General features: G+C 36.9%; 1 long non-coding RNA gene across 2 annotated transcripts in view; it reads left to right on the plus strand.

Annotated features, from left to right (window-relative positions):
- LOC140678943 (uncharacterized) overlaps positions 1–15,986 on the plus strand; it is a 206,134-nt gene that overhangs the window by 150,518 nt on the left and 39,630 nt on the right. The gene's annotated exons all lie outside the window — the stretch shown is intronic.

A 15,986-nucleotide genomic window follows, 5' to 3' on the forward strand; every position in this document is an offset into this window, starting at 1 on the left:
TATATATATATATATATATATATTTATGGAAAAGGTTTGGCTACAATACTAACGTAAATAGTTTTAGAAATATGGCCATAAATCAGTTATTATGACGATAAATAGGCAATTACCTCAATGCCGCAATGTTGCTAAACCGAAATAAAACCGTTACAAAAATAGTTAAAATATGTTCAATGATCTTGTGTTTACATTCCACATAATGTCAGTTTATATAAAAAGGCAAAAAAAAAAAAAAAAGGTTACTAGGTCTAAGGAGGAAAAAAAGTGTATGAGATTTCCTACGCAGTGAAGCCCATTCAAAACTGCTATGCCACTTTTGCATTGATTGAAAAAGAAAAGACAAAACAATCAGTGGGTAAAAATTATTAAAAACTAGGGATGTCCGATAATGGCTTTTTGCCGATGTCCGATAATCCGATATTGTCCAACTCTTTAATTACCGTAAGCACAATCATGTGTGCTTACGGACTGTATCCCTTGCAGACTGTATTGATATATATTGATATATAATGTAGGAACCAGAATATTAATAACAGAAAGAAACAACCCTTTTGTGTGAATGAGTGTGAATGAGTGTAAATGGGGGAGGAAGATTTTTTGGGTTGGTGCACTAATTGTAAGTGTATCTTGTGTTTTTCATGTTGATTTAATAAAAAAAAAACCAAAAAACCCCGATACCGATAATAAAAAAAACGATACCGATAATTTCCGATATTACATTTTAGCGCATTTATCGGCCGATAATATCGGCAGTCCGATATTATCGGACAACTCTATTGAAAACCATTATATATTTCGGGAAAAGGTTTGGCTGCAATATAGGTTCAAATAGTACAATCGTTTCAGATATAGCAGTAATTCTGTCACGGTGACAGCATTGGAAACGATGCTAAATTAGCGATAATCTCTATGGGCTTCTGAATGGACGTTGCAGCGACGCTGCAAAACCAAACTAAAATGATTACAAAGGACGTATTGACTCACTGCATGGAAAGAAGTTGAGCAGAAACACCTGCACAGCATGACGACCACGTTGAAGTGACCGTTCGCCATGATCGTGCGCCCCCTAGTGACCGTGGCCCTAAGCGAGCGATGGCCCCTGAACAGAAATCTGATTTGTTTGCCACTCATCTATCACGAGACCTTTCACCGCTCCCATTAATACAGCGCGGCGGAAAAATGGACGGACGTGGTACGGACACGCGTATTGCGAGACAAACCCAAAAGAAGCACACGTCGTAAGATGCCGGGAGAAAGGTCACGTAAAGAGACAAACAAAGTAGGACGGACATTGAGGTAGAATAGATGGGTAGAATAAGATTGAGAGGGAGAGAAAGCGATAACAGAGAAGGAGCAGAGAAGATTGCATTTTAGAATTACTGGCCAACACCTAACAATTTATGCTCTCATGCGGTGCTTGGCAGCAGCTGGAGACTGCAAAGCCTGCGGTGTGTGTGTGAGCACGTGTGTGCGTGTGTGTGTAAAGAGTGAGCGCGACAGCGGGAGAGGTGGAGGAAGAGTAAAGGTAAGCTACAGTACTCTATAGAACCAAAGTGACATTATCAAGGGGCATTAAGAGTGAGGCACAGGGTATTATGGCCTCTCCATGCTCATATGTTCTCAAGCTGGTGTGGGCGCTCCCACGGTGGTCTTGTACATCCAACAAGTCACACTAAAAATATCCACTCTGCCGCTTTGACCCAAACTGTTTTATATCGTGTGCTAGCAGTCAAACATTACTTCACTTGTGTCTCAGAATTAAAGAGCTATTCCACCAAATTGACGCTACTTAAAATGTATAAATGCACGATAAAATTTACTGTAAAGTGTATTTTTTATCAAGCAAGGTCACATTTTATTAAAAAAATAAAAACATTTAAATCACTTTGAACACTGAAAAACATTTATTGCCTAGACCAGGGGTCACCAACATTTTTGAAACCAAGAGCTACTTCTTGGGTACTGATTAATGCGAAGGGCTACCAGTTTGATACACACTTAAATAAATCGCCAGAAGTAGCCAATTTGTTCAATTAACCTTTAACTCTATGTTATTATTAATAATTAATGATATTTTTCTTTGTGGAAACACTGATCATCTTAGTGATTTCTCACAATAAATATATATATCCATCCATCCATTTTCTACCGCTTATTCCCTTTGGGGTCGCGGGGGGCGCTGGAGCCTATCTCAGCTACAATCGGGCGGAAGGCGGGGTACACCCTGGACAAGTCGCCACCTCATCGCAGGGCCATAAATATATATAGAAACAGATAAATATCAATATGCAACACTTTGTTTTTATATTTTCTCTAAGTGCACATTTTTCAATTTGAACATTTTCAAATGATCACTTCTAAGACAGTCTTGTGAAATCACAATATCCCATTTTAACTAGCTTGCCACTAACATTTTTTAACAAATCATGAATTACTTTGCACCATATTTGTACAAATAATAACTCATGTAAAATACAAAAGTCAACTCTCAAATTTTTAAATAAATCATGTCACACTTTGAAATGGACACCAAATCTGTTATCTGTTTCTTTGTCAGTTAGTGAAGACCAAGTCTTTAAAATATTTTCTTGGATTTTCAAATTCTATTTGAGTTTTGTCTCTATTAGAATTAAAAATGTTGAGCAAAGCGAGACCAGCTTGCTAGTAAATAAATAACATTTAAAAAATAGAGGCAGCTCACTGGTAAGTGCTGCTATTTGAGCTATTTTTAGAACAGGCCAGCGGGCTACTCATCTGGTCCTTATGGGCGACCTGGTACCCGCGGGCACCGCGTTGGTAACCCCTGGCCTAGACTATACCATGAAATATTATCATTGAATTTTCAGAAATGTTATATATCTTACAGCACGGTAGAACAGTGGAACAGGGGTTAGTGTATGTGCCTCACAATATGAAGGTCCTGAGTAGTCCTGAGTTCAATCCCGGGCTCGGGATCTTTCTGTGTGGAGTTTGCATGTTCTCCCCGTGACTGCGTGGGTTCCCTCCGGTTACTCCGGCTTCCTCCCACCTCCAAAGACATGCACCTGGGGATAGGTTGATTGGCAACACTAAATTGGCCCTCGTGTGTGAATGTGAGTGTGAATGTTGTCTGTCTATCTGTGTCGGCCCTGCGATAAGTGTGCGACTTGTCCAGGGTTTACCCCGCCTTCCGCCCATGTGCAGCTGAGGCTCCAGCATCCCCCGCGACCCCGAAAGGGACAAGCGGTAGAAAATGGATGGATGGATGGAATTATATATCTTCCATATATATATAACGTTATCTATAGTGGGGGTGAAACTGTGGGACAATGTGAGCGGAGAAATACAACTGTCTTCTAGCCCAAGAGTGTTCAACCTTTGCAGTAAAAAATGTGTTGTTGGGAAACTATCAAAAACATGACTAGTTGTTTGGACTATCTCAACTGTGGAACACAGGTGCAAAATAACTCACTGTGGAATAAGGGACATAACACACCAGACAAGGCTTCAGAAGACGAAAGATACCCAGGCAAGATGGAGCTAATCTCATGGTCGCTCATGCTATTGACAAAGTGTTTTCCAGCGTATGTTATTCTTGTTCTGAAATTGTTATGTATCCATCAAATCTGCTGTTGAAACTTGGACTATATAACCAACATATAAGTTGAGTGTAAATTAGGGGCGGGACATGGATAAGCATTCTTGCTTTTTTTCCCATATCCCTTTTCGGTGGGTACCGTTGCATGTCTGTCAAATTACAAAGAGTGATGGAGTGTTGCTATATATGTCTGCCGGAATAAATACATTAATTCATACATATTTGTGTTATCCCTTATCTAACTACGCATTAAGTATTTTTTTCTTTAAAAAAAAAATAAATAAAAAGCACAATTTAGTGATATCTTCAGGTTTTAACTCAGTCCTGTTGCTTTAACACATTACATTACACTCTCTGAAAAATGTAGAATATTCCACAAGTCACGTGGTCCTCGGCAGGTAAAAAAATGACAAAAATATGTTTTTTATTATTTATTATAATCTGTATATTCAATATTTCAACTCTGACTAACACAGTCCTTTTACCTATTTTTTTTGTCTGTTTATTTGTACAATATAATTTTTTTGTTAAAATCACTGTTGAGTAACACGTATCAACACGCTATTAGCATAAATGCAACGTTTCTATGCTTCACTAAGAACCGAATTACCTGGCCGAGTATCTTAGGCTGTAAACTCAGACTTCACAGTCCCGAAAAGAGATGATAGAAGAAGTGAACGTCGCTCATGTCCTCCCAAAATTCCATTAGCATTACATTTGTAGGTGTTGGCACTCAGCATCAAGGGTTGGAATTGGGGGTTAAATCACCAAAGTGATTCCCGAGCGCGGCCACCGCTGCCGCTCACTGCTCCCCTCACCTCCCAGGAGGTGGGACAAGGGGATGGATCAAATGCAGAGGGTAATTTCACCACACCGAGTGTGTGTGTGACTATCAGTGGTACTTGATTTATTATTTATATGAATGACTTAACACCTACAAATTATTCTCAGGGAAATTATTTAAATGGCTTATATTTCTTCTTCAGTTTTCATTTATTTTGTCTTGAAATGTATTATACATATTTACTAACTCTGTAATACTGCATATAGACATTTCTCTGGGGATGGGGATGGTAAACTTTTCTGACTCTCGCCAGGGGCGTCAAATGATCTCGAGCCTGATTACAACAATACGAGCACATTCTAAATTGGATGAGAAGCTTTATGAAAATGTGTTTACTTTACTTACTTGTTATAAAACAATTTCACTTGTAAAATCTATCAAATCGAATCGGCTTTTTTTTTTTTTTTAATCGGGATCGAAGGCCAAAAATGTCGATAGGGACATCCCGCAAATGTATTCTTATAAAAATACAAATGTCTTTCTTGTAAAATGACTATTTTCAGAACTTTGCACCTTTTTCCCCCTTACGAGAGTTAATTCTCTTTAAAATTATTGTTATTCCAATGTTCATTATTTTAAGAATCCAGATTTCTTTCTTAGACTTTGTTTTTGTGGGGTTTTTTTTAAACAGGGAGAGTACATATTGATGAAAACACACGTATAAATATGCAAGGTTGTATAGCCAGTGGTTCATTTCTTTCATCCCTGCGCCAATTAATGCCAAACACAAAAGAACAGGACAGCACCACACAACAGAACAAAACAAGGCATTTACATACAACAATTAAACAATGATAATAGAAAGTACAGTAGTACTAAACAAAATACATTAAACAATGAACCAAATTACTAATGACAGACCAGCAATTAATTGACTCTAGAAAGTTGGATTTAAGTGTAAGATATACAAGACGAGAATTGCACACTGCGCGTTACAAAGTGTGAATTCACAATTTGTAAATTGCTGGTGTATATTGTCACATTGCTCTATTGCATTTATTTTGCACACACACACACACGTGTATGTGCAAATATTATTGCACAGGTTAGTATTAGGGATGTCCGATAATGGCTTTTTGCCGATATCCGATATTCCGATTTTGTTCAACTCTTTAATTACCGATACCGATATCAACCGATACCGATATCAACCAATATATACAGTCATGGAATTAACACATTATTATGCCTGATTTGGACAACCAGGTATGGTGAAGATAAGGTACTTTAAAAAAAAAATAAATAAATAAAATAAATAAATTAAAAACATTTTCTTGAATAAAAAAGAAAGTAAAACAATATAAAAACAATTACATTGAAACTAGTAATTAATGAAAATGAGTCAAATTAACTGTTAAAGGTTAGTACTATTAGTAGACCAGCAGCACGCACAATCATGTGTGCTTACGGACTGTATCCCTTGCAGACTGTATTGATATATATTGATATATAATGTAGGAACCAGAATTGTATTTATTATTAGAATATTGATAACAGAAAGAAACAACCCTTTTGTGTGAATGAGTGTGAATGAGTGTAAATGGGGGAGGAAGGTTTTTTGGGTTGGTGCACTAATTGTAAGTGTATCTTGTGTTGTTTATGTTGATTTAATTAATTATTATTATTTTTTTTTAAATACAGATAATACTTTCCGATATTACATTTTAACGCATTTATCGGCCGATGTTATCGGACATCTCTAGTTAGCATACAAAGTTGTAATTGTGTACCCACTATTTCACAACATTTGCATACAACTCAAAGTGTATGTCAGCAGAGAGGGTCACAGGACTTGTTTGTCACCAACAACACCCACCGCAAAAAACAACCCATACATTAAAAATACAGCTATCAATTACATGTGATAGTACAAGACATCCAGTTAGTTTTAAGATTCATTTTGAGTGCCGTATTGATTTTCCAGTAACCACAGTTTTAGATTTGTATTCAAAGAGGTAAGAGTTTGTAAGTCTTGTACAATACTCGGTATCGTGTTCCGTAAGTGTGAGACCAGATAGTCACCTCGTGATCCTGACCTCGTCGATTTATTACGGTGGCATATGATGATTTCTTTCTACTTTTAAAACACTTTATTGTGGTTTTCATCACATGTAATGGTGGTTCTTTAGTGAAAAAATGTGCATGGATTTTGTTTTACAGACCTATTTTCAAGCCATTGTTTATCTCCCTTTTTTAAATGGTTTGTTTTGAGAGGCCACACCTTCTCACGTTCAGTCAGCATTCACCCCTGCCCGGCAAAAATGTTTTGTAGTTTTTTTAGCTTTCTTGCTTTTGTTGTGCATCATGGACATCGGTGACCACAACACAACATCCCACATGATATAGCGAGATCAGCGGCTTACCGTGTTTTGTTGTCGGTAACAAGGAAGGAGGCGACGCGGGTGGACCAAAGCGAAGAATTAAGCCACGCTGACGAATAGGTCAGGAACTATACGCTGACTCAGGTTAAACTTCTACCAGGTCTGTAACTTTGTAATGCTAAATGATGGACGTATACATGTGTGTTTTGACAATAAAAGGTTTTGCTATTCTATATAATGTGAAAAACTCAGCTGCTTCGAGTTGTAAACAATAGAGGCTAAAGGCTATCACGTAATATATAACTGTATATAATAACGGATTATATAACGTATTTGTCCATTGTCAAACACTGATCAAATCAAAACTAGTTTTTAGAAAAAGAATTCTTTATTTTGCCGGAGGACGGTGACACAGTTGTCTTATATTAGAAGGTTAAGCTAGCTACACAACAAACCAAGCTATCATTGCTAAAGTATCTTTAACACATTTCTAACCTACTGTTATTACGTACCATTTCATTGTTTCCTCCATTGCCATAAATAGTAGTCACTGAGCCCGCCATTAAAAGCAGTTTACTGAAAAATCCATCTTTATGCTGGTGCAGGTTTTTGAAGCAGGACTCCTTGAAGTGCTTTGCACACACGAAGAGAGACTTCTTTCGAGTGAAAGGTGCGTTGCCACAAATCATAAAAGTTAAAAATAAGGCACTTTCTTACTTTATATGAGGCTGAAAAGTTTGTGTAGTGACTTATGCTGGTTAAAGCAAACAACAGAGCATTTGGGGTTTTCTGTCGTACCATGGGCATTTTGTCGTTTGGACTACAAATACAAGAACATTAAATAAAATGGCGACTCACGCACATACCTTTGGGTAAGCCTTTACCATACACAGAGATTCTTGTACACTAAGGAGGCATCTGAATAATGTATTATATTTTCTCAACTCAGCAATTCATGTTTCTTTAAGATGTTACAATGATGGTGTGTGTTGGTTTTTTTGTCTAAGACTTGTAGAACTTGCTTGTGTGAAATTTCAACAAACTTTAAAGGGGAACTGCTCTTTTTTTGGAAGTTTACCCATCGTTCACAATCATTATGAGAGACATGACGATGGATGCTATTTCTTTTTTGCATTCTAAATATTAAATACATGCGATCAAAAGTCCGCTTACAATGGAACCTATGAGAGCCGTTCTTTTCTGCCTATAAAGCCCTTAAATAGATCTAAACACCTCCATTAAGGTTTTATATACATGATGTAAGTATATATGTAATGTAGTAACGGGTACATTTATAATCAGATTCAAAATGTACATATTTTGAGTATTTTAAGCATATGCGGCGCATTAATTTCAAAAACGTATCACAACGTTGGCTTTTTTTTCTTACTCACTGCAGACATAACAAACATAATAAAACATCACTTACTGTACAAGGTCTGCTGTCATTAGGATGCTGACTGCTAGGATGTTCATATACTCCCATTTAGAGGAAAAATGTCTCATAATCCTTCCAAGAAATGGGGTGGGGGGCAAGGGACCAAGCGTCTTTTCGTGTCGTTCTCGCCATTTCCGGGTCCTCGATGGCTGTCAAAGCGTACCAACTTGTCGGAATACCACCTCAGACCTCTTCTGTCCAGGTGAGATGCATGATTTGTGATCTAGAATAAACAGTCGATCATGTCGAAATTGTACACAGGCTTGTGATCACTGTGCCGTGATGAATAGATTGTTTTTGTTAGCGCTTATGATAAAAAATATCACTAATACTTTGTTAATATTCAAATGGAGTACTGTTGGCGGTTTTTGAATGGTTATTTATTGGATTTTATTGGCGAAACAGAGAATCTCCCATTAGCTCCACTGTAAGCAGACTTTTAATTACGTTTATTTACAAGTTAGAATGCATTCAAAAATGTGTATCTTTGTTATGATTCGTTGCCCGGATCATAGTTTATTTACGTTTTGATTTACTTATTGTTTAAGTTCTGTTTCCGCACCCCTGTTTTGTGTCTCTTTGGTTGCTATGGTTATTCATCGTGTTCACCTGCCTCTGATTAGTGTTTGGGACGTTCACCTGTTCCCGGGCACTAATCAGAGAGCTATTTAGTTCTGCCTTTTCGCCTCACTCAGTTTGGTGCTTTTGTTTACTCTCATGCAACTGTTACGTTTATTCCTTGTGTTTCTTGCGCTAAGTTCTGCCTTAGTTTTTCCTGTGTAGCTATCCCGTTAGCTTCCAGTGCTATATGCACGCTTTCTTTTTTTTTTTTTCTTTTTTTTTTTTTTGATTTATGAGAATAAATCATACTCTTACTTGCACGCCGTTTTCTGTGGTTCGTCTGCACCCTGGAAGAACAATCCGCAGATCACCATGCGACCGACCCGTTACAATCTGTTTTTGAATGTTTCTATTATTCGACAGGTTGTATTTTATTATTTTCCTTGTTGTTTAAAACATAGCTGTGATAATTCCTAGATATTTAATCTCTTGTACAACTTCAAACTGGGTTTCATTTGCATACACATTAAAGGTCTACTTAGTCTTACTCTGCTTAGGCTGCTGCCCCCGCGACCCGACCTCGGATAAGCGGAAGAAGATGGATGGATTTAGTAGAGAACATCGACGATAAAGTTCCCAACTTTTGGTCACTGATAAAAAAGCCTTGCCTATACCGGAAGTAGCAGACGAGTAGCGTGACGTCACAGGTTGTGGAGCTCCTCACATCCGCACATTGTTTACAATCATGGCCACCAGCAGCGAGAGCGATTCGGACCGAGAAAGTGACGATTTCCCCATTAATTTGAGCGAGGATGAATGATTCGTGGATGAGGAAAGTGAGAGTGAAGGACTAGAGGGCAGTGGGAGCGATTCAGATAGGGAAGATGCTTTGAGAGGCGGGTGGGACCTGATATTCAGCTGGGAATGACTAAAACAGTAAATAAACACAAGACATATATATACTCTATTAGCCACAACACAACCAGGCTTATAATTAATATGCCACAAATTAACTCTCATAACAAACACCTCCCCCCTGCCGTCCATATAACCCGCCAATACAACTCAAACACCTGCACAACACACTCAATCCCACAGCCCAAAGTACCATTCACCACCCCAAAGTTCATACAGCACATATATTTCCCCAAAGTTACGTACGGGCAAGCGATCAAATGTTTGGATGCCGCAGCTGCATGCGTACTCACGGTACCGCGTCTGCGCATCCAACTCAAAGTCCTCCTGGTAAGAGTCTCTGTTGTCCCAGTTCTCCACAGGCCAATGGTAAAGCTTGACTGTCATCTTCCGGGAATGTAAACAATGAAACACCGGCTGTGTTTGTGTTGCTGCAGTCGGCCGCAGTACACCGCTTCCCACCTACAGCTTTCTTCTTTGCTGTCTCCATTGTTCATTGAACAAATTGCAAAAGATTCACCAACACAGATGTCCAGAATACTGTGGAATTTTGCGATGAAAACAGACGACTTAATAGCTGGCCACCATGCTGTCCCACAATGTCCTCTACAATCCATGACGTCACGCGCTGACGTCATCATACCGAGACGTTTTCAGCAGGATATTTCGCGCAAAATTTTAAATTGCACTTTAGTAAGCTAACCCGGCCGTATTGGCATGTGTTGCAATGTTAAGATTTTATCATTGATATATAAACTTTCAGACTGCGTGGTCGGTAGTAGTGGGTTTCAGTAGGCCTTTAAGAGTTTTGTCAGCATTTGACTTCTTAAAAAAAACAAAAAAACATGCAAACCGTTTTGGACACGTAATAAGGCTTTGTTTTAATAAAAATTCACTTTTTTTCCCTTAAGAGCACAGGAGTTCATTCTTTTAAAATTATGACTGGACTGTAAAATGTGTAGTAAAAGTCATTTCAAAATGCAAACTTCATACGTTAAGTCCAGGTTGTGTCCCCTGCTTGCCTTGCACTTTAAAAATCTCTGAGATAGCTAAATTGTTGAAAAAAAAAAAAAAGAGCATCACCCAAGCAGAAAAAAACATCACCCGTTAAAACTCCTTATAGTGCAGATTTTGTCCCAAGAAATGTCCAAAAGTTGAAGCCTGTTTGATCAAGTCCATAAAGGCCTGGCAAACAAAGAAGTCTCTCTGGCCAAAGCTCTGCAAGTAAAGTTGTAAGGTTTATTTTTTTTTTTTTTTTTTCTAAACTGTAAATCCATTACAACATGAGATTGTAGTTATGGCAGACTTTGATCCAGATGGGGACATATAGGCCTAGCGATTGTTCTGTCAGTGTGTTTATAGTTGAAAGGATTAAAACAAAGTGCACGAACAAACCCTCACATCAAAAAAGGTTTAGGCAAAGACGAGTCACAACAGTATCTCGTTAGTCGCATGTTAGACGCATACAGGCCTCGCTCGTTGGAGGAGGAGACCACACAACGGGGGCCACAGAAATTAAAGCAGGATCTCCAGGCCCAAAATATGAACCGGGAAAAAAAATAAAAAATGAAGGTGACATTTGAAAGAGACGGGGAGAGAGAGAGGTGTACCGGGGAGCGAGGGGGGAGGATTTAATAGGTCCCTGAGACACGAAGGGTGTGAGATGAGATGATGAAACCAGAGGATAGAGAAAAAAGAGGGGGGTGCGGCGGACAGGGAGATTGTGTGTCAAAATGTGGATGTTTGGAGATTGGGCTTCCTTCCCCGCCAAATGATTAAAATGTTCCCTCTGACATTCATATTCCACTATCTGTACTCCTGCTATGTACCGACCACTGCCTTGAATGCGAATGCTTGTGTAGAAGTGCGTCTGAGAACTGTTTACCGCCGGCAATTTGAATATGTTAAATATTACGGGTGAGGGAACTGAAGTTCTATGAGAACCAGCGTCCACTATGGTGGACATTTGTTTGTGGTCTATATCCCAGGTGTCAAACTCAAGGCCCAGGCCACTTTGTTTAAAAAGTGACCTACCAAAGCTTGGAAATAATGTGAGTCAATGAAGCACTTGCTAAATGTATTTTATGCAGCTATTGATTATTTTAGTTATTGATTAGTTTGTATGATTAATTGAGTAATCGGATAAAACACACTTCATGGCCTCAATCTGTATGTTGATATAAACAATGTTCAGCTGTTCAGTGCCACACAGATCACAGCACCCATACACCAATACTCATGTGAGCTCTATTGCAGCGGCTATGTTAGCCTATTTAACGTTCCGGGAAGTCCATTTGATCAATTATGATTAGTTATATCCATTAAACAATGAATCAAAACAAAATATAATTATACGTTTTTTCTATTTATATTAATTGATTAATCATTGCAACCCTAATTTGCTCATTGAATTGTGGCAAATAAAATGCATGTCTTTTAATCTTCAATGGTCATGAAACAAACATTGTACTGTATTAACAGATATTCCAAAACATTTTTGTTAGAATAAAGTTATACACCTAATTTATTTTGACTTGGGATATGACAGCAATGTATCCATTCAATTTATTTTAAAAAAATACATCAAAATAAAATGCGTAGGCAATTCTGTAATAATATATAGAGGCGATTAAGGGATGGGAATCTTACGACAACTCACGAGTCATTTCCGATTCTTGGGATGACAAATTGATTCAGAATCGATCGATTCTGACAATAAATAATTTGGTAGAAAAAATAAAACCTTTTCAAAAGAAGTTAAAAAAGCTCCTGTTAGCTGCTGATGTATAACTTTTGACGTACGTAAGTTAGCGCGGATTTGACCATAAAAACATATTTTTTAAAATGTATTCTTTAATATATATATATATATATATATATATATATATACATATATATATATATATATATATATATATATATATATACAGTCGTGGTCAAAAGTTTACATACACTTGTAAAGAACATAATGTCATGGCTGTCTTGGTTTTCAATAATTTCTCCAAGTCTTTTTTTTTTGTGACAGAGTGATTGGAGCACATACTTGTTTGTCACAAAAACATTCATGAAGTTTGGTTCTTTTATGAATTTATTATGGGTCTACTGAAAATGTGACCAAAGCTGCTGGGTCAAAAGTATACATACAGCAATGTTAATATTTGGTTACATGTCCCTTGGCAAGTTTCACTACAATAAGTCACTTTTGGTAGCCATCCACAAGCTTCTGGCAAGCTTCTGGTTGAATTTTTGACCACTCATCTTGACAAAATTGGTGCAGTTCAGCTAAAATTGTTGGTTTTCTGACATGGACTTGTTTCTTCAGCATTGTCCACACGTTTAAGTCAGGACTTTGGGAAGGCCATTCTAAAACCTTAATTCTAGCCTGATTTAGCCATTCCTTTACCACTTTTGACGTGTGTTTGGGGTCATTGTCCTGTTGCGTCACCCAACTGCGCCCGAGACCCAACCTCTGGGCTGATGATTTTAAGTTGTCCTGAAGAATTTGGAGGTAATCCTTTTTCATTGTCCCATTTACTCTCTGTAAAGCACCAGTTCCATTGGCAGCAAAACAGGCCCAGAGCATAATACTACCATCACCATGCTTGACGGTGGGCGTGGTGTTCCTGGGAACACTTTTTCTCCTCCAAACATATTGCTCGGTATTGTGGACAATCAGCTCAATTTTTGTTTCATCTGACATCACATGGACAAAGATAAGACCTTCTGGAGGAAAGTTCTGTGGTCAGATGAGTATATATATATATATATATATATATATATATATATATATATATATATATATATATATATATATGTATGTATGTTTGTGTAGATATATATATATATATATATATATATATATATATATATATATATATATATATATATATATATATATATATATATCAATCAATGTTTATTTATATAGCCCTAAATCACAAGTGTCTCAAAGGGCTGCACAAGCCACAACGACATCCTCGGTACAGAGCCCACATAAGGGCAAGGAAAAACTCACCCCAGTGGGACGTCGATGTGAATGACTATGAGAAACCTTGGAGAGGACCGCATATGTGGGTCCTATGACAGTATACTGTCACAAACTGAGTTGGGAGCCCCCCCCTCTAGGGGGAGACCGAATGCAATGGATGTCGAGTGGGTCTGACATAGTATTGTGAGAGTCCAGACCATATTGGATCCAACATCCATTGTTTAATTTCATTAAGACACGCCTCCAGCTGACTACAATCCGGCGTGTTGGTCAGCTTTAGGGGCATGTAGAGTTGGGTGTCATCAGCATAACAGTGAAAGCTAACACCGTATTTGCGTATGATGTCGCCTAGCGGCAGCATGTAAATGTTAAGGAGTGCAGGCCCAAGAACCGAACCCTGTATGTATATATATATATATATATATATATATATATACATACATACACACACACACATACATACATACATACATACCTATACATATATATATATATATATATATATATATATATATATATATATATATATATATATATATATATATATATATATATATATATATATATATATATATATATATATATGTGTATAGGTATGTATGTATGTATGTATATATATATATATATATATATATATGTGTATAGGTATGTATGTATGTATGTATATATATATATATATATATATATATATGTGTATAGGTATGTATGTATGTATGTATATATATATATATATATATATATATATATATATATATATATATATATATATATATATATGTATAGGTATGTATGTATGTATGTATATATATATATATATATATATATATATATATATGTATGAATATATGTATATATATATATGTATGTATATATGTATATATATATATATATATGTATAGGTATGTATGTATGTATGTATGTATATATATATATATATATATATATATATATATATATATATATATATATATATATATATATATATATATTGTTTCGTTTGTCCCCCCCAAAAAAATGTTTTTGAAGTGATTTAGAATGGGGAAACATCATAATACATAAGAATGGATTTGTACGGGCATTCTTTTTTTTTGGCATCTCTAGTGACCATACATATATATTCATATATATTCACTGTAATAAGAGGCCTTCTGAGGGCTAACTTTGCAAACAACTTTGACACTCTTGGACTCTATTTGCTTGGTCAGAGTTATTCATTTATTAAAAGTAGCCATGTTACGTCATAAATACATATCCAGGGCAGTGGACGCTGGTTGTCAGGAGGTTATAGAACATATTTTCCCTTGCACAGGTCAACTAGGAGTAGGAAAAAGCACGGTTCTTTAGTACAGTAATTTACATTTTGTGAAAATATGTTTTAAAATGCACCTGAAAAAATGGGGTTAAAAACAATCAGGGAGTAACTCAGACAGCTTGAGTGTACTCCTTTCTAACACTCTAGTGATGATGGTTGTCATGGTTACGGGGGCAGAAAAATCGCCCCATGGCCCACCCAGCTCCCACCATCACACACTCACTCCACACCTCACACACACATTTTTTTCCCCTCCCTTTTCTGTTGTCCAGGCATCGCTGAAGGTATGAATTTAACATACAGGTCAGGCGATGCATGTCTGGACCACCATCATCCGCAGTGAAGAGAAAACAAACAAACAAAACCTTAGTTGCAGGAATAGACATGCCACCAAAATACCCCTGAAATTTAAAAGAGAAAGTAATAAAACATGAGAGACGAAAAATCCAAATTCAATCTCAAAGAGATGCTGTATTCAGGGTGTTCTACTTTTGCTACCATTTCCGCTTTTCATGTGCAATTAGCCTCTTTTTTTTGTCAAGTAAAAGGCGGCGATGTTTTAAAGACATTGGAAAAGAGTCATGCTGATGTGCAAAATATATAAATAAACAAAAAAAAACATCAGAAATGAAAGATTTGCTTTTGTTTTTGCCACATTGGAAAAGCAGCACTCAAGGGGATTATAGTGCACTTGCCTCTGATAAACATTCTTAATTTGGATATGATTTCTAAGCCATCAGCTTAGTTATTGTTTTTCATCTTTTCTTGCCCTTCTAGCTTTTTAAAAAAAAACTTGCAATAAACAAAATGGATATGCTCTAAGAAGGATGACAGGGTTTTTGAGTCTAAACCATTCATGTCTATTAAGTGCTTCCTCTACACCAAGTAAATATATATACAATACATATCTATCTACCCATCAATCCTTACATACATAATATATTTGTCTTCTTCAAAGCATGTTGTCGATCAAGATGCGCTACGGCTCGCTAATCCTTCAAGCCTTAAATACTGAAACCATTGGAAG

The sequence above is a fragment of the Nerophis lumbriciformis genome, linkage group LG07 (assembly GCF_033978685.3).
Source record: "Nerophis lumbriciformis linkage group LG07, RoL_Nlum_v2.1, whole genome shotgun sequence".
NCBI lineage: Eukaryota > Metazoa > Chordata > Actinopteri > Syngnathiformes > Syngnathidae > Nerophis > Nerophis lumbriciformis.